At 40.1% G+C, this 27,622-nt stretch overlaps 1 protein-coding gene and 1 pseudogene across 1 annotated transcript in view; one reads left to right on the top strand and one right to left on the bottom strand.

Annotated features, from left to right (window-relative positions):
• Positions 1 to 27,622, top strand: part of SLC16A2 (solute carrier family 16 member 2) — a 115,943-nt gene that overhangs the window by 28,601 nt on the left and 59,720 nt on the right. The gene's annotated exons all lie outside the window — the stretch shown is intronic.
• LOC140628983 (U4 spliceosomal RNA) lies at positions 20,537 to 20,658 on the bottom strand (annotated as a pseudogene).

The following is a 27,622-nucleotide window of genomic DNA, read 5'->3' as shown; positions in this document are numbered from 1 at the left end:
TGACCATAAAGTTGAGGGTCCACTTCTGGGTTCTCTATTCTGTTCCATTGATCTATGTGTCTGTTTTTGTGCCAGTACCACACTGTCTTGATGACCACAGCTTTGTAGTACAACCTGAAATCTGGCATTGTGACGCCCCCAGATATGGTTTTCTTTTTTAAAATTCCCCTGGCTATTCGGGGTCTTTTCTGATTCCACACAAATCTTAAAATAATTTGTTCTAACTCTGTGAAGAAAGTCTATGGTATTTTGATAGGCATTGAATTAAACGTGTAAATTGCCCTGGGTAACATTGACATTTTCACAATATTAATTCTACCAATCCATGAGCATGGAATGTTTTTCCATCTTTTTGTGCCTTCCTCAATTTCTTTCAGAAGTGTTCTATAGTTTTCAGGGTATAGATCCTTTACCTCTTTGGTTAGGTTAATTCCTAGGTATTTTATGCTTTTGGGTGCAATTGTAAATGGGATTGACTCCTTCATTTCTCTTTCTTCAGTCTCATTGTTAGTGTATAGAAATGCCACTGACTTCCGGGCATTGATTTTGTATCCTACCACACTACCAAATTGCTGTATGAGTTCTAGCAATCTTGGGGGGGGGGGGAGGCTTTTGGGTTTTCTATGTAGAGTATCATGTCATCAGCGAAGAGGGAGAGTTTGACTTCTTCTTTCCCAATTTGAATGCCTTTAATGTTTTTTTGTTGTCTGATTGCTGAGGCTAGGAATTCCAGTATTATGTTGAATAGCAGTGGTGAGAGTGGACATCCCTGTCTTGTTCCTGATCTTAGGGGAAAGGCTCCCAGTGCTTCCCCATTGAGAATGATATTTGCTGTGGGCTTTTCGTAGATGGCTTTTAAGATGTTGAGGAATGTTCCCTCTATCCCTACACTCTGAAGAGTTTTGATCAGGAATGGATGCTGTCTTTTGTCAAATGCTTTCTCTGCATCTAATGAGAGGATCATATGGTTCTTGGTTTTTCTCTTGCTGATAGGATGAATCACATTGATTGTTTTACAGGTGTTGAACCAGCCTTGTGTCCCAGGGATAAATCCTACTTTGTCATGGCGAATAATTTTCTTAATGTATTGTTGGATCCTATTGGCTAGTATCTTGTTGAGAATTTTTGCATCCATGTTTATCAGGGATATTGGTCTGTAATTCTCCTTTCTGGTGGGGTCTTTGTCTGGTTTTGGAATTAAGCTGATGCTGGCCTCATAGAACGAATTTGGAAGTACTCCATCTCTTTCTATCTTTCCAAACAGCTTTAGTAGAATAGGTATGGTTTCTTCTTTAAACGTTTGATAGAATTCCCCTGGGAAGCCATCTGGCCCTGGACTTTTGTGTCTTGGGAGGTTTCTGGTGACTGCTTCAATTTCCTCCCTGGTTATTGGCCTGTTCAGGTTTTCTATTTCTTCCTGTTCCAGTTTTGGTAGTTTGTGGCTTTCCAGAAATGCATCCATTTCTTCTAGATTGCCTAATTTCTTGGCGTATAGCTGTTCATAATATGTTTTTATTTTTTATTTTTATTTTTATTTTTTTAAATTTTTTTTTTATTTATGATAGTCACACACAGAGAGAGAGAGAGGCAGAGACACAGGCAGAGGGAGACGCAGGCTCCATTCCCCGGGAGCCCGACATGGGATTCGATCCCGGGTCTCCAGGATCGCGCCCTGGGCCAAAGGCAGGCACCAAACCACTGCGCCACCCAGGGTTCCCCATAATATGTTTTTAAAATCGTTTGTATTTCCTTGGTGTTGGTAGCGATCTCTCCTTTCTCATTCATGATTTTATTAATTTGAGTCTTCTCTCTCTTCTTTTTTTAAATTTTTATTTATTTATGATAGTCACAGAGAGAGAGAGAGAGAGGCAGAGACATAGGCAGAGGGAGAAGCAGGCTCCATGCACCGGGAGCCCGATGTGGGATTCGATCCCGGGTCTCCAGGATCGCGCCCTGGGCCAAAGGCAGGCGCCAAACCGCTGCGCCACCCAGGGATCCCCTCTCTTCTTTTTAATAAGGTTGGCTAATGGTTTATCTATCTTATTAATTCTTTCAAAGAACCAACTCCTGGTTCTGTTGATCTGTTCCACAGTTCTTCTGGTCTCGATTTCGTTGAGTTCTGCTCGAATCTTTATTAACTCTCTTCTTCTGCTGGGTGTAGGATCCATTTGCTGTTTTTTTCTAGCTCCTTTATGTGTAAGGTTAGCTTTTGTATTTGAGTTCTTTCCAGTTTTTGAATGGATGCTTGTATTGCGATGTATTTCCCCCTTAGGACTGCTTTTGCTGCATCCCAAAGATTTTGAATGGTTGTATCTTCATTCTCATTAGTTTCCATGAATCTTTTTAATTCTTCCTTAATTTCCTGGTTGGCCCTTTCATCTTTTAGCAGGATGGTCCTTAACCTCCACGTGTTTGAGGTCCTTCCAAACTTCTTGTTGTGATTTAGTTCTAATTTCAAGGCATTATGGTCTGAGAATATGCAGGGGATGATCCCAATCTTTTGGTATTGGTTCAGACCTGATTTGTGACCCAGTATGTGGTCTATTCTGGAGAAAGTTCCATCTGCACTTGACAAGAATGTGTATTCAGTTGAGTTTGGATGTAAAGTTCTGTAGATATCTGTGAAATCCATCTGGTCCAGTGTATCATTTAAAGCTCTCGTTTCTTTGGAGATGTGCTTAGAAGACCTATCGAGTATAGAAAGAGCTAGATTGAATTCTCCAAGTATAAGTGTATTATTATCTAAGTATTTCTTCACTTTGGTTTTTAATTGATTTATAGATTTGGCAGCTCCCACATTTGGGGCATATATATTGAGGATTGTTAAGTCCTCTTGTTGGATAGATCCTTTAAGAACGATATAGTGTCCCTCTTCATCTCTCACTACAGTGCTCGGGGTAAATTTTATTTTATCTGATATAAGGATGGCTACCCCTGCTTTCTTTTGAGGACCATTTGAATGGTAAATGGTTCTCCAACCTTTTATTTTCAGGCTTTAGGTGTCCTTCTGTCTAAAATGAGTCTCTTGTAGACAGCAGATAGATGGGTCCTGCTTTTTTATCCAGTCTGAAACCCTGCCCCTTTTGATGGGGTCATTAAGCCCGTTCACGTTCAGAGTTACTATTGAAAGATATGAGTTTAGTGTCATCATGATATCTATTCAGTCCTTGCTTTTGTGGATTGTTCCACTGAACTTCTTCTTAAAGGGGAATTTTAAGAGTCCCCCTTAAAATTTCTTGCAGAGCTGGTTTGGAGGTCACATATTCTTTCAGTTCCTGCCTTTCTTGGAAGCTCTTTATCTCTCCTTCCATTTTGAATGAGAGCCTTGCTGGATAAAGTATTCTTGGTTACATGTTCTTCTCATTTAGGACCCTGAATATATCCTTCCAGCCCTTTCTGGCCTGCTAGGTCTCTGTGGAGAGGTCTGCTGTTACCCTAATACTCCTCCCCGTAAAAGTCAGGGATTTCTTGTTTCTTGCTGCTTTAAGGATTTTCTCTTTATCTTTGGAATTTGCAAGCTTTACTATTAAATGTCGTGGTGTTGAACGGTTTTTATTGATTTTAGGGGGGGATCTCTCTATTTCCTGGATCTGAATGCCTGTTTCCCTTCCCAGATTAGGAAAGTTTTCAGCTAGGATTTGTTCATATACATATTCTGGCCCTCTGGCCCTTTTGGCGCCCTCGGGAACCCCAATTAAATGTAGGTTTTTCTTCTCAGGCTGTCATTTATTTCCCTTAATCTATCCTCATGGTCTTTTAATTGTTTGTCTCTTTTTTCCTGAGTTTCCCTCTTTGCCATCAACTTGTCTTCTACGTCACTCACTGGTTCTTCCACCTCGTTAACCCTCGTCGTTAGGACTTCTAGTTTGGATTGCATCTCATTCAATTGATTTTTAATTTCTGCCTGATTAGATCTAAATTCTGCAGTCATGAAGTCTCTTGAGTCCTTTATGCTTTTTTTCTAGAGCCACCAGTAGCTGTATAATAGTGCTTCTGAATTGGCTTTCTGACATTGAATTGTAATCCAGATTTTGTAACTCTGTGGGAGAGAGGACTGTTTCTGATTCTTTCTTTTGAGGTGAGGCTTTCCTTCTAGTCATTTTGCTCATTGCGGAGTGGCCAAAAACAAGTTGTATTTGGAAAAGGAGAAAAAGAGAGGAGAGAAAGAAGGAAAGAAAAGAGAAAAAGAAAAATGGAAGAAAAAAGAGAAGAAAAAGAGAAAGAAAAAGAAAGAAAGGAAAAAAAGGGTGGGGGAAGCAAACAGAAATGAAAAAGAAAAAAAAACCACGGGGGAGTATCTTCTGTTTCTGTATACTTTAAGTCCATTGACTTCCCCTGGAACTTGTCCGTCTAGCTGGTCTTCTAGGGGAGGGGCCTGTTGTGCTGATTTTCAGGTGTTAGCCCTTGGGGGAGCTGCTCTGCCCCCTGCCTGGTGCAGGGCTCAGTGGGGGTTGTTTTCCCCGTGAGGCCCCAGGAGGAACAACCACGGTGGCGGCGGCTAGCTCTGGAGCCCTGGATTCAGCTCCCGCAGTAACTACAGAGCTCTCAGTCTGCAGGGGCCTGGATGCTCCGGGGGCGGAGCCGCTGATCTGCTCAGCTCGGGGCAGGAGCGTCCTTGCTGTCCTGGGCCCTCCAGCTTCTGCCTGTCCGAGGGGAGGCCGGATCCTGGGCTGTTTCCCAGGCGCCCTGTGCTCCCGGGCCTGCGCTGTTGGATTCGTGCTCCCAGTGGCGCAGCCGCCTCTCCGCAGAGCCGCCGCCCGAGCCCACCGAGCTGCTCCCAGAGCCGCGCAGCCCCCTCCACGGAGCCTCTTCCTCTGCCCGAGCCCCTCTGAGCTGCTCCCGGGGCCGCGCAGCCCCCTCCGCGGAGCCTCCTCCCGAGCCCCTCTGAGCTGCTCCTGGGTCCAGCCGTGTGCGCTGCAGCCCTTTAGGGAGCTCCGTGCACTCTCCCCGGGGCGCAGGTGTCTGTTAGTGTCCCAGGGAGCCTCAGGGCATCCCCGCCCTCCTGGGGTCCTGCTGTAACTCCCTGAGAGACCCTTTCCGCCCGGGAAGATTGGTGAAGCCCCTGCTTCTCTGGGACGGGGCTTTCCTGTCCTGGGGGCACGGGCGCCGGCCTCAGCCAGGCTCCTTGCAGGGCCCCTCCCCCTTGGATGCCTTTTGTTTCTTTATTTCTTTTTTCCCGGTCTTCCTACCTTGATAGAAGTGCGAACTCTTCTCACTGTAGCATTCCAGCTGTTCTCTCTTTAAATCTCAGGCTGAATTCGTAGATTTTCAGGATGATTTGAAGGTTATCTAGGTAATTTGGTGGGGACAGGTGATTTGGCGACCCTACTCTTCTGCCATCTTGCCCCTCCTCCCCTAAATAAAATCTTAAAAAAAATAAATTTGTATGCCCTTTATCTCTTTTTCTTGCATTATTGCTATGGCTGGAACTTACAATACAATGTTGAATAAAAGTGGCAAGAGAGAGCATCCTTGTCTTTCTGATCTTAGAGGAAAAATTTTCAACTTTTCACCACTAAGTATGATGTTTGCTGTGCGTTTTTCATTTATTACCTTTATTAGGTTGAGGTACATTCTCTCTATGCCTACTTTGTTGAGAGCTTTTATCATAAAAGGATGTTGAATTTTATCAAATGCTTTTTCTGCATTTATTGAGATGATCATATGATTTTTACCTTTATTTTATTAATGTAGTGTATCATGTTGATTGATTTATAGATATTGAACCATCATTGCATCTCATTTGAATAAGTGATCCTTTTAATATATTGTTGAATTTGGTTTGCTAATATCATGTTAAAGATTTTTCATTTGTTTATCAGAGATATTGGCTTATATTTTTCTTTTTGTGGTATCTTTGCCTGGTTTTGGTATCAGAGTTTTGCTGGCATCATAAAATGAATTTGTATGGGTTATGTCCTCTTGAATTGTTTGGAATAGTTTGAGAAAAATTGATATTAAATCTTTTAATATAAAAAAAATCTTTGAATATCAGGTAAAATTCACCAGTGAAGCCATTTGGTCCTGGACTTTTGTCGGAAAGTTTGATTACTGATTCAGTCTCATTACTAGTGATTGGTCTAGTCAGATTTTCTATTTCTTCATGATTCCGTCTTGCAAGATTGTGTGTTTCTAAGAATTTATTTACTTCTAAGTCCAATTTGTTGGTATATAATTGTTTGTGATAATCTCTTCTAATCCTTTGTAATTTTGTGGTATCACTTGTAACTTCTGTTTCATTTCTAATTTTATTTGGGCTCTATGTGCTTTTCTTGATGAGTTTACCTAAAGGTTTGTCAATTTTATTTATCTTTTCAAGGAACCAGATCTTGCTTTTATTTTTTTTTCTATTTTTTTTAGTCTCCTTTATTTCCACTCTGATCTTTATTATATCCTTTCTTCTATTAACATTGAGATTTGTTTGTTCTTCTTTTTCTAGTTCTTTTAAGTGTAAACTTGGGTCATTTGAGAGTTCTCTTGTTTCTTTTGATGACTATCATTGTGTTTATATTCTCTTTTCTTAAAACTGCAGATTCTTAGGACCAATTCTCCTTTTTTCCCCCCAGGTTTTATTTTACTTCCAGTTAGTTAACATACAGTGCCATATTAGTTTTAAGTGTACAATACAGAGACCCAACAATTCCATACATCACCCAGTGCTTATTACAACAAGTGCACTCCTCAATGCCCATCACCTATTTACTCCCCCCCGCCCAATCTGGTAAGGGTCAGTTTATTCTCTATAATTGAGTTTATTTCCTGGTGTGTCTTTCTTTCTCTCTCTCTCTCTTTTTCCATTTGCTCATGTCTTAAATTCCACATAAGAGTGAAACCATATGGTATTTGTCTTTCTCTGACTTATTTCACTTAGCATTATACTCTCTATTTCCATCTATTTTTATACAAATGCCAAGATTTCATTCATTTTTATGGCTGAATAGTATTTAATTTTCTCTCTCTCTCTTTCTCTCTCTCTCTATACACACACACACACACATACACACATCACATTTTATTAATCTATTCAGTTGGTGGACACTTGAGCTGCTTCCATACTTTAGCTATCGTAAATAATGCTACTATACACATAGGGGTGCATGTATCCCTTTGAATTAGTGTTCTTATATTCTTTGGGTAAACACACAGTAGTATGATTGCTGGATCATAGGATAGTTTTATTTTTAGCTTTTTGAGTAACCTCTGTACTGTTTTCCCCAGTGGCTACACCATTTTGTGGTCCCAGCAACCATGCACAAGTGTTCTTTTTTCTCCACATCCTCCTCAACACCTGATGTTAATTGTGTTGTTAAGTTTAGCCATTCTGACAGGTGTGAGGTGATACCTCATCATAGTTTTGATATGCATTTCCCTGATGGTAAGTGATGATGAATATTTTTTCATATGTCTGTTGGCTATCAGGATGTCTTCTTTGGAGAAGAAGTATCTCTTCATGTCTTCTGCCCATTTTTTAATCGGGTTGTTTTTTTTATGGATGTTGAGTTGTATAAGTTCTTTATGTACTTTGAATACTAACTCTTTTTTGGATATATCATTTGCAAATATCTTCTCCCATTCTATAGAGTGCCTTTTAGTTTTGTTCATTGTTTCCTTCAGTGTGCAGAGGCTTTTTATTTTCATGTAGTCCCAATAGTTTACTTTTGCTTTTGTTTCCCTAACCTCAGGAGACATATATAGAAAAAAGTTGGTATTTCAGATGTCAAAGAGGTTATTGCCTTTGTTCTCTTCTAGAATTTTTATGGTTTTAAGCCACAAATTTAGATATTTAATCCCTTTGAACTTATTTTTGTGTATGGTGTAAGAAAGTGGTCCAATTTCATTCTTTTGCATGTTGCTCTCCAGTTTTTCCAACACCATTTGTTGAAGAGACACTCTTTTTTCAATTGGATATTCTTTCCTACTTTGACAAAGATTAATTAACCATATATTTGTGGCTTTATTTCTGGACTCTCTATTCTGTTTCTTTTTTTCTTTTAGATTTTTATTTATTTTTTCATAAGAGACACACAGAGAGAGTCAGAGACATAGGTAGAGGGAGGGGCAGGCTCTCTGTGGGAGCCCAATGTGGGACTTAATCCTGGGATTCCAGGATTGTGTCCTGAGCCAAAGGCAGATGCTCAACCACGGAGCTACCCAGGCATCCCTCTCTATTCTGTTTCATTCATCTATGGTCTATTTTTGTGCCAGTACTATAGTATTTTGATCACTATAGCTTTGTAATATATTTTGGAGTCCAGAATTGTAATGCCTCCAGCTTTGCTTTGCTTTTTCAAGATTGCTTTGGCTATTCAGGGTCTTTTGTGGTTCCACATAAATTTTAGTATTGCTTATTCTAATTCTGTGAAAAATGCAGTTGGTATTTTGATAGGCTTTATTTTTTTTGAGAGAGAGAGAACACATGAAGGAGGAGCAGCAGGCAGAGGGAGAGGGAGAAGAAGGCTTCCCAATGAATGGGACTCTGGGTTCATGACTTGAGCCAAAAACAGATGCTTAACCAACTAAGCCACCTAGGCTCCCTGATAGGATTGCTTTAAATGTGTAGATTGTTTTGAGTAGTATAGGCTTTTTTTAAAAAAAAAAATCTATTCTTCCAATTCATGAGTATAGAATGTCTTTCTTTTTTTTAATTTTTTTAAACTTTTTAAAAAATATTTTATTTATTTATTCATGAGAGACACAGGGGAGAGAGAGAGAGAGAGAGAGGCAGAGACACAGGCAGAAGGAGAAGCAGGCTCCATGCAGGGAGCCTGATGTGGAACTGGATCCCGGGTCTCCAGGATCACGCCCTGGGCTGAAGGTGGTGCTAAACCCCTGAGCCACCAGGGATGCCCCTAGAATGTCTTTCTATTTGTTTGTGTTATATTAAATTTCTTTCATCAGTGTTTTATAGTTTTCAGAGTACAGATATTTCACCTCTTTGGTTGGGTTTATTACTAGGTATCTTATTATTTTGGGTGCAGTTTTAAGTGGGGTTATTTTCTTAATTTATCTTTCTGCTGCTTCATTATTGCTGCATAGAAATGCAACAGATTTCTGTACATTGATTTTATACCCTGCGGCTTTACTGATTTCATTTATCAGTTATAGCCTATTTTGGTGGTCTTTTGGGTTTTCTATATACAGTATCATGTAATCTGAAAATCTGGAAAATTTTACTTCTCCCTTGCTGATTTGGATGCCTTTTATTTCTTTTTGTTGTTTGATTGCTGTGGCTAGGATATCTAGTACTATGCTGAATAGAAGTGTTGAGAGTGGATATCTTTGTATTGGTCCTGACCTTAGAAGAAAAGCTCTCAGGCTTTGCCCCTTTGAGGATCATGCTAGCTGTGGGTTTTTCATAGATGACTTTTCTTATATTGAGGTATGTTACCTCTAAACCTACTTCGTTGAGGATTTTTATCATGAATAGATATTGTACTTTGTTAAATGCTTTTTCTGCATCTATTGAAATGATCACATGGTTCTTATCCTTTCTCTTATTGATGTGAGCTATCACATTGATTTGTGAATTATTTAACTACTCTTGCAGCGCAAGAGTAAGTCCCAATTGATTGTGGTGAATGATTTTTTTAATGTACTGTTGTATTTGGTTTTTAGTATTTTATTGACCATTTTTGTATCATTGTTATTTAGGGATATTGGCCTATAGTTCTCTTTTTTTAGTGATGTCTTTGTCTGCTTTTGGTATCAGAATAATGCTGGCTTCAGAATGAATTTAGAAGCTTTCCTTTCTCCTTCTCCTCCTCCTCCTCCTTTTTCTGGAATAGTTTGGGAAAAATAACTTTTCTTTAAAGTTTGGTGGAATTCACCCATGAAGCCATATTGTCTTGGATTTTTTTGTTTGTTGAGCATTTTTTTATTACTGATTCAATTTCTTTGAAGGTTATTGGTCTGTGCAAATTTTCTATTTCTTCCTCTTTCAGTTTTGGTAGTTTATTTGTTTCTAGGAATTTATCCATTTCTTTCAGGTTGTCCAATTTATTGGCATATAATTTTTCATAATAATCTATTATAATTATTTGTATTTCTGTGCTGTCAGTTGTTATTTCTCCTCTCTCTTTTTAAAATTTGTTGATTTAAGTACTTTCTCTTTTTTCTCAATAACTCTGGGTAGAGGTTTATCAATTTTATTAATTTTTTTCAAAGAACCAGTTTCTCGTTTCATTGATTATGCTATTGTTTTTTTTAGTTCTTATATCATTTGTTTATGCTCTAATATTTATTATTTCCTTCTTTCTGCTGGTTTTAGGTTTTTTTGTTATTTTTCTAGCTTCTTTAGGTATAAGGTTAGGTTGTTTATTTGAGATTTATCTTGCTTCTTGGAGGTGGGCCTGAATTGCTATAAACTTCTGTAAAAGAACTGATTTTGCAGCATCTCAGAGGTTTTGAACCATTGTGTTTTTATTTTCATCTGTTTCCGTGTACTTCTTTTTTTGTTTTGTTTTGTTTTTCAGTTTTTTTGTTTCCGTGTACTTCTTAAATTTCTTCGTTTATTTCCTGGTTGACCCATTTGTAATTTAGTAGCACGTTATTTAACCCGTATGTATTTGTGGTCTTTCCAGATTTTTTCTTGTTGAATTCTGGTTTCATAGTACTGTGGTCAGAAAAGCTGCATGGTATGATTTCAATCTTCTTGAATTTGTTGAGGCTGGTTTTGTGAGCTAATATGTGGTCTATTCTGGAGAATTTTCCATGTGCACTTGAAAAGAATGTGTATACTGCAGTTTTAGGATGGAATGTTCTGAATGTACCTGTTAAATCCATCTGGTCTAGTGTGTCATTCAAAGCCATTGTTTCCTTGTTTATTTTCGTTTAAGATGATCACTCCATTGATGTAAGTGGGGTGTTAAAGTTCCTTACTATTATCGTATTATTACCAATTAGTTCCTTTATGGTTGTTATTAACTGTTTTATGTTTTCGGCGCTCCCATGTTGAGTGCAAAGATATTTACAATTGCTAGATCTTTTTGGATTGTCCCCTTTATGATTATATAGTGTCCTTTTTTTGTTTCTTGTTACAGGTTTTGTATTAAAGTCTATTTTGTCCAATATAAATATTGCTACTCTGGTTTTCTTTGGACATCAGTTTGCATGGCAGATGTTTCCCTGTTTCCTCACTTTTAGTTTTTCAGCCTAAAATGATTGGGTGATGGGCATTAAGGAGAGCACTTGATGTAATGAGCACTTGGTGTTATATGCGACTGATGAATCACTGAACTCTACCTCTGAAACTAATAATACAGTATATGTTAATTAGTTGAATTTAAATAAAATAAAAATTATTCTTTTGTAGGCATCATATAGATTTTTTTTAAAAAAGATTCTATTTATTTATTCATGACACACACACACACACAGAGAGAGAGAGAGAGAGAGACAGGCAGAGAGAGAAGCAGGCTCCATGCAGGGAGCCCGATGTGGGACTCGATCCCGGGTATCCAGGATGACACCCTGGGCTGCAGGCGGCGCTAAACCGCTCTGCCACCAGGGCTGCCCAAGGTCTTGTTTTTTTTTTAATCCATTTTGTCACCCTATGTCTTTTGATTGGAGCATTTAGCCCACTTACAAAGTAATTATGGATAGGGGATCCCTGGGTGGCGCAGCGGTTTGGCGCCTGCCTTTGGCCCAGGGCGCGATCCTGGAGACCCGGGATCGAATCCCACATCGGGCTCCCGGTGCATGGAGCCTGCTTCTCCCTCTGCCTGTGTCTCTGCCTCTGTCTCTCTGTGACTATCATAAATAAATAAAAATTAAAAAAAATAAAAAAAAACAAAGTAATTATGGATAGATATGTATTTATTGCCATTTTATTACTTGTGTGGCTATTTCTGAAGTTTTTCTCTGATCCTTTCTTTTCTTTTTGTATATTTTTTTATTGGAGTTCAATTTGCCAACATATAGTATAACACCCAGTGCTCATCCCATCTCAGTGCCCCCCTCAGTGCCCGTCACTCAGTCACCCCATCCCCCCACCCACCTCCCCTTCCACTACGCCTTGTTCATTTCCCAGAGTTAGTAGTCTCTTTCTTTTCTTTCTCTCTTATGTTTTGCTGATTTTCTTTACTGATATATTTGGATTCCCTTCCCTTTATTCTTTGCCTGTTTATTAGTGGTTTTAAAAATGATTTTAAATGTAGGCAGAGGGAGAAGCAGAGGGCAGAGGGAGAAGCAGGCTCCATTGAAGGTGCCCGATGTGTGACTCCATCCTGAGACCACAGGATCACACCCTGAGCCAAAGGCAGGTGCCCAACTGCTGAGCCACCCAGGCGTCCTATATCAGTGAGTTTTGATACGGGATTACCATTAGGTTTGTATATAACCTCTTCTTGCGTATACCAGTCTATATTAAGTTGGTGGTCATTTAAGTTTCAAATGACCTTCCCACGTTTTAGGCAAATGTTGCCATATTTTATATCCTTTAATTTTGTGAGTTCCTTGACTGATTTTTTTACTGAAATGTTCATTTTCACTGCTTTTGTGTTTCTTATCTTTATACTGTCACTTTTGATCTCTCCTTTTTTAAGATTTATTTTTATTTATTTATGAGAGAGAGAGAGAGAGAGAGAGAGGCAGAGACACAGGCAGAGGGAGAAGCAGGCTCCATGCAGGGAGCCTGACGTGGGACTCGATCCTGGGTCTCCAGGATCAGGCCCTGGGCTGAAGGTGGCACTAAACCACTGAGCCACCGGGGCAGCCCTGGGCCACTAGTCTTATGCTGGATCCCCCAAAGTGCTGTGGCATTTGAGGGCTGTGTGGAGCTGTGTGATAGCTGGGTGTTGCTGAGCCCAGCCCCTGGTGGTTGCCTGGGGGCACATGGCTGGATGCATTGTGGTGTCTGGGTGCAATGTGCAGTGGTAGCTTGCACCTGGCATGTGGGTGTGGCATGCAATGGCGGCTGGGTGTGCATGTCTGGGTGCACTGTGCCTGGGTGGGACATACATGCAACTTTAACAAAATCTCCCCTGAGCCCTTGGCCAAGGCTACAACTGTCCATGCAGCCTGCCTCCCACAGGTGGTTCTATGTTTATGCTGGGTGTTGCAGGAGGAAAATGATGCCTGCTAGCTCCCTTGTTTTCAAAGAAGTCTCCCAACATCCTCTGAAATCATTATAAACAGATCTGTTTCCTGTTTGACCCTGGCATTATGTAAACTGCTGTTTTTATGTTGCCTCTCCATGCAGGCTGCTGTCTCATTAAGGGTAGCAACCCAGCTCTCACTGGCCTTCCCAGCTTGCCCACTGCTGAGTTAGCTGACCTTTAAAGTTCCAGACTCCAAGTCCTACTGGTTTAATAGGCTCACAGAATTCAGCTCTTCTGGTTTTTAAACCCAAACATTATGCAAATTAGTCTTCTCTGTGTGACCTCCCTGGTATAAGGGTCCATTTCTCTGTCCTCTCTATGTGCATCTTCCTCCGTCCTGCAGGCAGCCTCTCTCCACCTTTCTCACCTTCCTTAGCTTTCAGATTCAGCTTCTTCTCTATATTTATTTGTGGAGTTTGTTCTGTCAGTCTTCAGATTGCTTTCTGGCTTATTGACTTGGATATGGATGATATCCAGTTGTAAACATGGGACAGAGTGAGCTCAGGGTCCTCCTACTCCACCATCTTCCCTTACACTCTCTCTCTTGTTTCTTGAGGTAGGCTGTATTGCTATGAACTTCCCTCTTAGAATTGCCTTTGCTGCATACCATAGATGTAGGAATGTTGTATTTCCATTTTCATTTGTCTCAAGATATTTGTTCCCCTTTTGACCTATTTGTTGTTTAGTAGCATATTGTTTAACCTCCAAGTGTTTGTGGGGTTTTTACAGTTTTCTTCCTGTAATTGATTTATAGTTTCATACCATTGTGGTTGGAAAATTTTCTTAGGGGAAAGTTACATAAAGGGCTTTAGAAATATTAGTAATCTTTTCTTTTTTAAATTATAGCTGACACACAATGTTACATTAGTTTCAAGTGTACAATGCAGTGATTTGACAACTCTATAAATTATGCTATACTCACAGCAAGTATAGCTACCAGCTGTCACCATACAATGCTATTGCAATTCCATTGACTGTATTCCCTACGATATACCTTTTATCCCTGTGCCTTATTCTTTCCATAACTGGAAACTGGTACCTCCTACTCTCCTTCACCCATTTTGCCCATTCCGCTACATGGACAAGATTCTTGATATAATTTACACTTTCCTAAGCTTATTGAGACTCCTTTTTGTGGCCTAAAATGTGATCTATCCTGGAAAATGTTCTGTGTGCACTTGAAAAGAATGTGTATTCTGCTGTTTTATAATGGAATGTTCCATAAATATCTATTAAATTCATCTGTCTAATGTGTCATTTAAGGTTGGTGTCTCCTTATTTATTTTCTGTCTGGCTGGTCTATTCTATTCATTGATATAGGTAAGATATTAAAGTTCCCTACTATTATTGTATTTTTGTCAAATTCTCTCTTTATGTCTGTTGATATTTGCTTTATATACTTAGGGGCTCCTATATTGAGTGCATAAATATTTACAAACATTATATGTTCTTGTTGCATTGACCCTTTTATCATTATATAGTGCCTTTCTTTGTCTTCTGTTGCATTTTAAACTTTTATCTTCTCTAAATATTGCTACCCCAGCTTTCTTTTTGTTTCAATTTGCTTGGAATATCTTTTTCCATCCATTCACCTTCAGTTGTGTGTATCTTTAGATCTGAAGTGAGTCTTTTGTGGGCATCATAGAGATGTTTTTTAAAAAAAAAAATCCATGTAGCCACCCTATGTATTTTGATTGTAGAATTTAGTCCATTTACATTTAAGATAATTATTGGTGGGTATGTACTTATTATCATTTTGTTAATTGTTTTCTGGTTGTTTTTATAGTCCTCTGTTCTTTTCTTCTTTTGCTCTCTTCTCTTGTGCTTTCATGACTTTCTTTAGTGTTATGTTTAGATTCTTTTCTCATTGTGTTTTGTTTATCTACTATAGGTTTGTGGTTATCATGAAGTTCATATGTAATAACCTCTCTGTGTTTGTTTCTGTGTATTATGTAAAACAGCTATCTCTACCTGTTTTGAAGGAGTTGAAATGTCTCAGTGTGGTTCTTTTATTCTTTGTTGTGGAGCAGGTGTTCAGCTAGTTCTCAGGTTTTCTTCAGAGGAAATTATTCCATATATAGCTATATATTTGTTGTCTCTTTGGAAGGAGATGAATTCAGGTCTTCCTATGCCTTCATCTTGAACCACTTCTGTACAGGCTGCTTTTTAGTTCAAGTACAGTAAATGTAATTTATCTCTGTTACAGTTTACCTTTCACCTTGACTCACATTTTTAAAATCCACTTACATGTTGCATCCATGACCACCCATGCATATTTAAACTTGTTTTTGGGGTATCTGGCTGGCTCAGTCAGTAAAGCATGTGACACAATCTTAGGGTTATGGGCCCCATGTTGGGTGTAGAGATTACTTAAAAATAAAATCTTTAAAAACAATAAAATAATTTTGGTTTAATTGGATCAGAACTATAAACCTCACATAGCTCTTGCTCAGCATGTTATTTTTTTTCCAGATCATTCCTTTTCCTGGTCATCTATCCTTTTTCTGTTTGACTACCATGATGCTCCCACTCAATCCAAGCCAATATCCTCATTGTTTATCTCCCTGCACACCAGATACTTCTGCCTCTGGGTTTTTTACTACACTAAGCCCTCATATAATGATACTCTTCTTGCTCTAATCTTTCTTTCATGACCCAATTTAAGTCACTACATTTTCCATGATGCTTTATTCGACAGCTTTAAATCATATTTGTCTCTCCTCTGAATTTCTACATTTTTATTGCATTTGCTATATATTGCTTCACACAATATTACATAATAATATGTATATTGTATTCTTATATTACGTATATTTTTTCCTACATTGGGGGTGTATAGCTGAGTCATACAAGTGGGAACTCCAAAACCAGAATGCCTGGGTTCAAATCCAGCTCTACAAATTATTAGTTGTATGTCCTTGTGCAAATTATTTAATCTTTCCGTGTGTCTCCGTTTCCTCAAAATCAGGTCAATAACTGTATGCATTACCTAGGGCTGCTTACTTGTTTTTTTAAAAAAGTTTTTATTTATTTATTCATGAGAGACACAGAGAGAGAGGCAGAGACACAGACAGAGGGAGAAGCAGGCTCCTCGCAGGGAGCCTGATGTGGGACTCAATCCCACGACCGAGATCATACCCTGAGCCAAAGGCAGACACTCAACCTCTGAGCCACCCAGGCGTCCCAAGGGCTGCTTACTTGTTTAAGTGAATTGATATATATGAAGTATTTAGAATGGTGTCTGATCAATATCAAGTACTCAATGTTAACTAACATCATGATTATATACTATATGCTTTTACATATTTTATCTCATTTGATCCGGGAGGAGGTTAAAGCAGGGATTGTCATTCCATTTTACAGTTGAGTAAAGTTTGAGAGGTTAAGTGACTTGTTGAAGATCATATAACAAATGAGCTGTCTTAGGGTTATGGGAGATTAACTACAGAGTAGAATAGAAAATGCTAAGGGCTATGAGAGAGGGGAGCTAAAGGCTTTCTTCTGGTTGAGGGAGTAGAGAAGTCTTGCTGATGGTGATGAATAGGCAATGAGGAGGGAGCCAAATAGAATTAGCCCTTGATAAGAGTCTATTGAACAATTCCAGGCAGAGGGGGCCCAAGTGAGGGAGAAGGTGGTGGAGGAAGTGGGGTATTGCTCCCTCTACATTATACTTTTGATATGGAGGACCTGGATCAGGAGGAGAATGAACTTGAAGAAGAGACACTAGTGTGCATGACAGTCATGTGAGGAGCAGGCATGAGTAGTTCTGTGTTATGGAGAGGGTTATACTATGTGGGAGAGGGAGGAGGAGAATCTGTAGTGGCAAGTCAAGGCTTTGGACCTATATTCCAAAATACCTACTCTCAAAATCCATGAATATTTGGCTACTTCACTGAGTTCTTACAACCCTTGGTTGATCAACCCTGACAACCTTATCAGATGAGCCAACTAGCCACTTGTGAAAGGTGTGCGGTGTCTGCTCAGTTCTGTGTTAAGCTGTAGGGAACTAAGGAGAAAGAGAAAGCAAAATATCTTTCTTAAGGAATTTCCAGTTGTTGCATGGTGAAGCTGTTAATTGTGTTCTGTATGTAATTCATGAGTAGGGCTATGGGGGAGAGGTAAGAAATGGATGAAGAGACTGCCAAGGGGCATGAGGTCACTGGCTGGGAAAGGAGGTTCGGAAAAGAGAGGTTAGAATTTGAATTTTTCTGGGGTAGGGCCAGTACATCAGTACTTTTTTAAAGCTCCCTACAGGATTTTGATGGGCTATAAGTCCTTCCCAACTGGGAAGACATCTATACATAGAGTCCAAAGTGTGTGCTGAGAATCTCAGCTAGGATTAAACTTGGAAACCAGTGACTTGAAATATGAATTACCACATATGCTTCTACCTCAGCTCCTTGGGACTTTGTCTCCCCAGTGGAGAGATAATAAGAATGAAAAAGAGAGTACAGTTGAAGTAGTTTCAGCTCCTTGGGATACTACTATAGACACATTTGAGCTGTCATTATGAAATGGGAAAGCTGGATGTCAAATTAAGATCACTACTCCTACGATGACCATAAATAATATTAATAAACTTGTGTGTGATGGCACTAGTGAGATCCTACACTTGGGCATGGTCTGTGCCTAGTGGGCTCGCAATTGAGGAGGATCTAAGGACAGCTTGCATGCCTTTCCATGTGGGCTCTGGATAGACAATTCCCTGGGACCAGCCCTTCTCAGGGAGTTGGGTTAGCAGTGTTCTTTTGCACCCCCTGCATAGCATGCAGCAGCCCAAATATCCACCCCTTTCTCCACCAACCCCACTCTTTTCTTCTGTCTAGTAAATTTTTAGAATGTTGAAGAAGTCAGAAGGATCCTTAGAAGCTATGAAGTCCAACTCCTTTGTTGTACTGGGGGAGATGGGGGGTTCAGAGGGAGATGAGGACTTGAGGGTCACACAGTAAAGCAGTGGCAGAAACAGTGCCCCGACATACATCTCCTGGCTCATATAGGCCAGTGTGTGCTTTCTATAGCATATACCTCTTGTTTCTTCCTCTCTACCTCCACTAAGTCCTCACCTAAGCTGGCATCTGACTGAGACTATGGGCTTCCTCCAGAACAGTTATTCTCAGTCCCAGCAGCCCACCAAAATGCCCTGAGGAGCTTAAAAAATACTGATGTACTGGCCCTACCTCAGACCAATTGAATCAGCATCTCTAGGGGATTGGGGAGTATTATAATAATCAGGTAGGAAGGGAAACAATAATCAATAATTGTTTGGCAACATAGGCACTTTGCTATGTTGTAGTCTTTCATGCCCTCCCTTAGATTTCTGCTCCCTCCTTTACCTCCTCCCACCTATGATTCAGTGTCCAGGAATGTGCTTGTTAAATCTCCTGGACTGTTGCTTCGTGAGCTTTTAAATTGTAAAAATCAAAGCTAGAGTAATAAAGAAATCCCTTTGGACCACGGTTGTGGCAGGATAGCATATTCTGTTTACTGTAGTGGGTGGTTTCTTAGACTGAGGTACTCAGAAAGCCCAGCTGGGCTCCAATCCTTGCCATACCAGAGCCCTTCCTGGATTGCTTCAAGCCATTTACAGACCTCTGCTCTGATCTCTATCTATAACTGAGCCCTGATTCTGGTCTTAATCCAGAGGTTCCCATTTCCTATCAAGGCCAGAAGCTGAGAAGTATTTTGGGAAAGAGACACTAAGGCAGTGGCCTCTGAGGGGCTGGAGTTGAGTTGAAGGCATGGCAGTCAGCAGACAGAAATGCAGATTAGTGGTGGCCTCCAGCAGAAGCAGCTTGCAGAAAGAGCTGTACCTCTGCCAGTCCCCAGGGCTCTAGAAGAGGAAAAACTCACTGAAGGGCAAAGCTTGTGTCCCCCCTCACTGGGGTTCAGGTTCATTGTGAGTTTAAGGGCTCCACTACTTTGAGCTGTGTGACCATATGCAAGTGGCTTACATGTATCCCCAGTTTTCTCATCCATCAAGCAGGCACACTAATACCTATCAGTGTAGGTGTGTGGAATAATGCAGGTTAGGCATGCTGGCATGGGGAGATTAATAAAATGTTAGTTCCTAACCTTTCCCTATCCTGGTTTCAGTAGTCACACCCACTATTGGAAGAAAACAGTTACATGTGACACTCTCCAACTCTCACCTCCACCTCCTTGGCCATTCTGTTTTGTTCTGTGTTCTTTAGACTTGGGTGATTGAGAGGCTAGAGAAAGAAAGGATAATGGGTATATGAAGCAATAAAAGTTCTTTATATTCAGGGTTCCAGAAGGGCTACTGGAATTGAGTGGTTTTTAAAAATATTTTTATTTAAATTTAATTAACATATACTGTATTATTAGTTTCAGAAGTAGAATTTACTGATTCATCAGTTGCATACAACACCCAGTTGCTTCAACTGCTCTCATTTATGCCCATCACCCAGTTACCCCATACTCCCACCCACCTCCCCTATAGCAACCCTCAGTTTATTTCCAATAATTAAGAGTCTCTCATGGTTTGACTCTTTCTTTGTTTTTGTCTTATTTTATTTTTCCTTCCCTTCCCCTATGTTTATCTGTTTTGTTTCTTAAATTCCACATATGAGTGAAATTGAGTGGTTTTGACTGACAACAAGCATGAATGGTATGAACATGTTAGCTCATGCTGCAGTGCAGAGCCATGGAAGAAAAGAGCCACAGTTCAACTTAGGTCTGACTTTAGTGCTTCTGACAGAGGCTCTCCGGTCTCTGTCATTTCCTATTCTCCTTCTCTAGAGACTCAAGGCCCCAGTTGGGCCTATGGGTATGGGAAAGCATCTGCAGCTGGGCAAAGAAGGGATATAGTAGAAGTTAAAGGTGGAGTTCTGTAGCACCCAAGACAGTGCGCCTTGCAGACCTCCAACTACAAAGAGCATAACTGACGAAGGGCCTTGGCTACCTTGCTTTGAAACCCATCCCAGCATTTTCACTGAGGCACCTGCTACAAGTAGGCCCATTCTTGGGAGACACAGAAGTCCTCTGACTGCCAACTGACCTTGTCTTCATCAATTCCTGTTGGCCTTGACAAGCCTTCCTTAGAGTGTAGGGCAGACTAGGACACTTTCACTCAACCTTCCCGCCCTCCTTCTTTTATTCAGGGGCAGATTTATATTATAGTTTCATGGCTCTCCTAATCTTTCCAGGCTCCCTCCCCATTTACTTTCATTTTCCTTAATGAATCTTTGCACACTTAATCCCATTTTATTGTCTAATCCTTGGAGGCCCCAGACTAACACAAGTTCTAAGCAATGTGAAATCAAATGCATTGGCCTGGAGTCTGGACCTATACCTAGGGTCCTATGTAATGAGAAGCCAGGGGTTATCCTTAGAAAACAGTCAGCAGGTTTCTAAACATTGGGGAAGAATCCCTAGGGTTCAGGGATACTTTGTGAGTGATCCAAATTTTGCTTTACTCCAAATCAATATTTCAGATAATTTTTTCAGTGTTTTAACTCAATGTCTTATATGTCTTTTCAATTAGCAATAATTGCTCCTCGGATAAATCTCATTGGCTACAATACTGCTACTGTGCAAAGCTTTATATGTCTTTATATGGAAGAGGATCTTTCTTTTCTTATTGAAGTATAATTGATATAACATTGTATTAGTTTCAGGTGTACAATATAATGATTTAATACATTGCAAAATGATCATCATAGTAAGTCTATTTAACATATATCACTATACATAGTTACAACTTTTTTGTTATCATGAGAATTCAAGATCCAGGCTCCTAGCTACTTTCAAATTTGCAAGATAGTATTATTAACTATAGTCACCATGCTGTATATTATATCCTCATAACTTATTCATTTTATAATTGGAAATTTGTACCTTCTGACCCATTTCACCCATTTTACCCACCTCCATCTCAGGCAGCCACCAATCTGTTCTCTATATTCGTGAGCTTGAATTTTTTTTAAGGATTCCACATATAAGTGAAATCGTATAGTATTTGTCTTTTTCTGTCTGAGTTATTTCACTTTAGCATAATACCTTCAAAGTCCATCCATGCTGTCACAAATGGTAAGATTTTGTAGGAAGATCTTTCTTTAGTCTAGCTACGGTATTACCCAAGAGAGCAACTTCATCTTGATCTCCATTTTTGATCTGGAGTCAGAATTCTAGCTCCAGGTTTGCCACTGACAAATTATGTTACCTTGGACAAGTCCCTATACTCTCTATGACCTTCCCTTTCTGGGCCTCAGTTCTTATTTTTTTGTGACTTCCACTTTTGTTTCCTGTTTTCTCAGTCTTTCCTTATACAAATCATGGTATTTAAGTTCTAAAGGGCAATAATGTGTTGGAAAAGGAGTGTGTGTGTGTGTGTGTGTGTGTGTGTGTGTGTGACAGAGGTGGGGGGAAGACAACTCCTTCTTACAGCTTGTTTCCAGCTTTGCTTGGCAGTTCCCTCACATGGAGTGCTAGGCAACACACATGGTGACCTACTTTTGCAAGAAGGCTGCTTTTGGAGTTACAGTCTTCTTTACCTTGTTACTTGGCCTGGAATGCATCTGCTACTAAATGGCAGGTACAGATGTAGGGAACATAGGGTCTGTGGCTCTGGTATAATCACCAAATTAAAGAAATTATGAGATTGAAAGGCATTCTAGCTCTCAGCTTCATGTCGCCAGAAACCACCCCAGAAATTTTAAACTTAATCACTTCCACCTCCTCCTAGGTGAGATTCAGCCTTAATCTCATTTCTAGATTTTTCTGGAGAGGCCAGGATGCTTTATTCCAAGCTCCTGATTTCTCTAAATCTTACCTTCTCCGCTACAGTGGCCTTCCTTCTCTCCTACCCTCAGTGAAGTGTCTCTTCCTGAACCCTTTGGCCCAGCCCAGATCAGCTCCTTTTATAGCTACCCCTCCCCTTGAACTCCCTCTTCCTGTCTCCTCTAACCCCTAGTGGAGGAAACCCCACCTCTGTTGACCCAGTATCTTTGAAGAGGGTCTGGAGCTGCCCCTCTGAATTTGGGTGGAGCTCCTTGTAGGCATCCAGAGAAGGATTAGGAATCAAGATTGTTTATACTTTCTGGTTCCTAGGCTATTTGGGGGCTTGAAATTCTTTTCATTTGAAGTGGTACTTGTACTGAAGTACTTGTTTCCTTGTAGCCTCCTGACTGCCAGTGTTTCACCCAGAGCTTTTGGTTCTAATTTGGTGTTTTTATCCCAAAATGTCACAACTTTACCATCGAGTGAGCCTGCTGCAGATCTGCTGAGATCTGCAGATATCTGGGCTGCTCCAGAAGGGAGGAAGAAGGTTCACAGGTCTGGAAGACCCTGACCAAATAGAAACAGGACTAAGCAGGGGGCAAGGAAGTAGTTGTGCTTGGGATTAGCATAGCAGGAATTCATTAAGGGTGCAAGACACTTGTATAGAAACTGAAGAGAAAATCCCATCAAAACAAAACGTCTTCAGAAACACCACCACAGGCACAACACAGGGCTCTGTCTTAGTACTTCCCAAGTACTTGGACCACCAACTTCTGCTTCTGTCTCTGAGACCATGTACAGGTCATTTCACCTCTTTATGGCTCAATTTCTCCATCTATCAAGTGAAAGGATTGGACTCTATCATCTTTTACGATAGATACTGAGAAAGTAAGTGGCCTGGGAAAGAAGAGATCTGTACAACTCGAGATTATTTAGTACCCCTCAGGGACCACAGTGGAAGGAGAGGATAAATGAAGAGAAAGTAAATAAGAAAAAAAAATCAGTGGAGGTTCCAGTATCCTGACAACCATTCCCATATAACACCAGTGCAGCCCTCCTTTTATATGGTTTATATAATGTGCTCCAGTGTAAGACTGCAATTGGAAAGGAAAAGGGGTTCCATAGATTTAGAAATATTTTAAACTTTCTAACTTCTAGCCGTGAGTCTAGAAAAGTAAGCATTTAGAGTTTGTAGCTTCTGTAATGTTGACACAAATAGAGAAGAGAATTGAAATGGATATTGAGTTAGCCCAACAGCATTTGCTATATTTAATTTTTTGCTCTAAATCTAATGCTTTTTATAGCTTATAAAGGTATAATTGATGTGCAGTAAACTGCATACATTTAAAATGTATAATTTGGTAAACTTTGGTACATGTATATATCCATGAAGTCATTGCAATACTGTAGTTACAAACATATTACCCTCAAAAGTTTCATCACACCCTTGTTCAGTACACCTCTCCTTCTACCACCATCCCCACACAACCACTAATCTGTTTTCTGTTGCTATAGATTAGTTGGCATTTTTTAGTATTTTATATAAATTGAATTATACTCTGGTGGTTGCCAAAGGGAAAGGGGGTAGAATGATGGGGAAAATGGTGAAGGAAAATGATTAAGAGGTATAAACTTCCAGTTATAAAATAAGTCATGGGTATAAAAAGTATAGCATAGGGAACATAATCAATAGTATTATAATACACTTATTATGAACATTTTGTAATATATATAATTGTTGAATCACTAGGTTGTATACAGGAAATGAATTTAATATAATAAGTCAACTATACTTCAAATAAAAATTTAAAATTAAATAAATAATGGAGTCATACAGTATGTACTATTTTTATCTAGAGATTCTTCCACTCAGCATAATTATTTTGAGATTCAAAATAAAGTGTGTATTGATATTTTGTTATTTTTTATTGCCAAGTAGTACTCCATTGTATGGATATAACACAGTTTATTATTTCACTTGTTAATGGATATTTTGGTAGTTGCCAGTTTTTAGATGTATAAATAAAGCTATTATGAACATTTATGTATAAGTCATTTACAAGTACTTTTTAATTTAATTGATGACTTCCACTTTCAGAATGTTTCTAGCGGAAACTGACTTGGCAAATGTTGCATTTGTGTTTCTCTTTTGTACTCAAGGATATTTTTGGCATTTTTATTGTTGTTGATGTTATACATCCTTTTGATGTTATTACATATTTTGACCCTATGGTAGCACTTGCCCAAACATGGGGAATGGGTTCTGACAACCCATGCAGGAAGAATTACAGTTGAAAAACTTAAGATTTTTGTAGAAAAAAGTTTCTTGGGGGAAATGAGAGGCAAAGCCCTTGTAAATATTTACCTTTAGTAAAACAAACCAATAACTATAATACCAAATAAAGACAGTATTAATTTCTTTTTAAACTCACTGGCCTAGACAAAGGTTACAGTCTTCACTCAGATAGGAGAGACTAGAAATCCATGAATGAAACAGTAGACAGAATCCTAAAATTGTTGCAGACCTATTGTTCTGCCATTGAGCCAGAGAATATGGCAACACAGAGGAAACTGGCCTTCAGGACTGGGCTGGCCCATGGCCAGCAAAAACATCTGTTGTTTCAAGAAGGGGGTTTGGAGTGAATTGCATGAGGTACATCTGTTAATAGGATAGGATATGAGATCTATCTCATGTCTTCCTTCCATACCTCCCCAAAGAAATGGCCATACTTTTATTTCATTCTTATGTTATCTTAGTTTATATTTCCTTAATAAAATTTAAAATGGCCCTATGGGACTATTTGGAAACCAAAGTGACTCTCAGGCCAGGAGACAGTGTGGCTTAAGGAGATTTTGCCACAGTGTGGGTAGCCTGGAATGGGGAATACAAGCACAAAATCTTTGCCAGACTCTGGAGTCCCTTCATATGTCCTTGAGAATAGAATTACTGCAGAGAAAGACAAGAACAAAACCCTTCAGAAAGCATTGACTCATCAACTGCTGCAACTCCACAGGTTCTTGCTGCCCTTGTCACCCTTCAGATTCTTCTCCTGGGCCTTGAGGCCACTCAGATCAGCTTGAATAGTATTTCACTATACTGGGCTGCCAAGAAGGCTGGATGTAGCACTCAGCCTATAAGGTAGATTGGAGACAGCATTTGAGCACCAGGGCAGTCCCCACTGCCAGACAGGAAAGGGCTGAGGGCTGGAGAAAGGCCTAGTGAGGAGCACACTGCAGTTTTCTTCTTCAGCCAACCCCCATATTTGAGTGACAATTCCAGGGAGATGGAATGCATTGTTCTTGGCTTGCTGAAAGTGTCTGGGCAATGAACAAAGTAGTCAAGAGACCATGTGAGGAGACAGGACAAAGATGAGAAGGGGACTGAAAGGAAGGTGGTGAAGAATATCTGGACCAGGAGCCCCTGGGGCTGCCCAGGCAACCGATTGATCTGCTTACAAACATTAGAACTTCCCCTCTCTGACCCTCCCAGACCCCAGGGAATGCTTGCTTTCCTAGATCAGGAAGAACAAGATGTCCTTATGTGGTGGGAGAGGGCTGGTCAACGCCACCTCCAAGGAGAGATGAGAAGGGAACCAACAGAACTGCAAACTCAGCAGGCAATGCCATTGAGGGAAAAACCTAGGATGAAGGGTACAGGCTCCATCCAAGGACCCAGGGTTCCAGGAGTCCGGATGGGTGGTGGATGTCAACTCCATACTCTCTCATCAATGCTTCAAAGCCCTGGTGTTTAGAGCTAGTGTGAACTTTTACTTTCATCATCTTTATGAGCTTTCTCTAGATCTGGCTCTTCAAAAGCTATGAAAAAGATGCTCAGGTAACAGCATTCTCCACCCCTTTCCCTTGGCTCCTCACTTGCCATTCCTTTCACTGGGGTCTGCTGCAAATTCATGCTTTTTCTGGGGCTCTCATTCTTTGAACCTTTTTTTGCCACAGAGAAATAGACCTGTTGTGCCTAACGAAAACAAAGTTGCCCTTCCCTGAATTACTTTACCAAGCTCCACCCAAGCCACAGCCACTCTCAGGGCCAGTTCAGTGACATTAGGGGTACAATAAAACACTCACCTGGTCAAAGGGATCTTGGAGTTTTGGAATTTGTGGTTTGGGTTGAGACTGTAATGTTGTCTTAATCTAAGTTACTGTTGCCATAAATTTAACATGGTCCAGAAGCCCATGATTTTGTCATAATACTCAATACTTAGTGATACGGCCTTACAGAGGTTTTAGACTTTTTGGCCTAAGGTCTAGGTTTTTTGGCCCAATTCTGCCAACACAGATCACTTTCAGTCCATGGAAACAATTAAGCTAGACACTTTCCTGGCAAAACTGATGGGTTTCATTTAATTCAACAAATCTTTCCTGAGTACCTACTTTATTGTGGGGAATAAGCAGTCCTGGAGTGGAGAGGAGCAGAGGAAACAGAGTTCTGGCTGGTGCTTAAAAGACTAAAAGACCTGGGCTCCAGATCTGACAGAACCAGACTCACTATGTGATTTCAGACAAGTTACTACTGTTCTTTGGGTCTCAGTTTCCTCATGAGTAAAATTAAATGCTTGGATTCTGTCAACAGTTCTCAAATTTTTCACCCTTTAAAATATTTCCTCTCCTGAGCCATGCATTTCTCAAGATTTTGTTTACCAATAAATATATTGATTACATGATAATTCATTTCCTCATCTTATTAGCAGATGTCATAACTGCTAATCAGAACTGACCAGTAAAGATAATGACTGGTGTAGCCAAAAAGAAAGAAATTGAAATTTAGTGAGCATATACTATATGTCATCTTATCCTGGATCAATTTAAACTTTGAGAGTTTTGGATTTATTCAAAGACTTCCATCCTTCCACTCCCTTTTTACTACTTCTACCACTCTCAATTAGAAGCTGGGGAACAGATGCTCACTAAGCTCCCATCAGCCCTAGGGGTGCCCCAGGGAATCAATCCCAGCTCCCTTTGTCTGCTGTACCCATATTTATTGCTTCTAAACCTGGATCCCCAGTTTCTATGACACTGCCACACCAGCCTTCTAAACCATGGCTCCTTTGTGGATAAGTAGACCTTCTTCTCTGGGTCATTTCTCCTCAGTTGTAAGGCCTCTGTGAATTATGGGTAGGAACCCAGAAACCTCTTAAGGATAGGCATAAAAGGCCACAGCAAGGATCCTCACTACAGTGTTGCTATGCCTGATCTCCAAGGACTTTTTGGTCTGCCTGCCATTTTTCAGTGGATTGTTTAGGTTGTTAATGAAGGTATGCTTCCTATGGATTCCTACCTATGGGTTCCTATCTTAACCCAAAACAATATGATCTAAGGACCTCTAAGGGCTTATCCCTTTTCCTTGCCTTCCGGCAATTCTCTATCGCTGTCCCTTCTCTGCTCACTAGGACTTAATTCCACTTAAAAAGAGCTAAACTGGAAAGTGATAAGGGCCCTTATTGAAATTCTTTTCAGAACTCCTGATGGAAAAAAAAAGAACTCCTCATGATATAGATGGAGAAACAAGGATGCAGAAGAGTAAGGGATTTGATTTAGGTCACATAGATTAGCAGCAGAGCTGGGAACAGGAGTCTAGGGCTAAGGATGGAAGGGAAGCTTCTAAAACAGAGGATATCCTAAATTATGTATGTTGGGGGGGCATGGAGAAAGCAGGTCAAGACCCATAACCTCCTTGCCTCCTTTCATATATTCTATAGACTGATTGTTGTCATGTTCCATAAAATGGAAATCTGGGTTTGTCAGTCTCCAGTACAGGAACCACTCATGAA

Source organism: Canis lupus, chromosome X, assembly GCF_048164855.1.
Source record: "Canis lupus baileyi chromosome X, mCanLup2.hap1, whole genome shotgun sequence".
In the NCBI taxonomy this organism is placed as follows: Eukaryota; Metazoa; Chordata; class Mammalia; order Carnivora; family Canidae; genus Canis; species Canis lupus.
Note: the sequence above shows the minus strand (reverse complement) of the source record. Positions and strands in the feature narration are given on the sequence as shown.